Consider the following 558-nt stretch of genomic DNA (forward strand, 5'->3'; position numbering starts at 1 on the left):
ACTTCTATTCTACTCTCTACTATTGAGAGGGTTTTTTGTTTGTTTGTTTGTTTTGTTTTGTTTTGTTTTGTTGAGAGGTTTTTGCTACAGGGCACGTGCACTCACCAGAAAGACAGAGAGAGATAGAGAGACAGAAAGTGAGAAATAAGCCCCCAGGGGGATGGCCATGCTGCAATCCCTTCTCCTCCTTTCTCCTCTTGGGGTCTTGAGCACCCATGTGCACATGCCTGGCATGAGTTTAAGCCACCAAGTACGAGACTGGAACCATGGTCAACTACATGGGAGTCCAGAGACATAGCCATTATGCCAAATGCTGGTCTCATGAGATCATCCTTTTTATATTTCACATGTGAGTGAGAACATGTGATATTTGTCCTTTGTGCCATGTGCTTTTCTTATTTCACTTTACACAATGTTCTCTAGGCTCATCTCTATTGGGACTAAAATTATAGACTACCTGAAGCTGTGTGGCATTACATTGTTAAGAAGAAATATTCTCTTGCCTGAAGGAACTAAGTCACTTTTTTTTTTTTGGAGAGATTTTCGCTATAGAGCACG

This window comes from Tupaia chinensis, unplaced genomic scaffold (genome assembly GCF_000334495.1).
Source record: "Tupaia chinensis unplaced genomic scaffold, TupChi_1.0 Scaffold000586_1, whole genome shotgun sequence".
NCBI lineage: Eukaryota > Metazoa > Chordata > Mammalia > Scandentia > Tupaiidae > Tupaia > Tupaia belangeri.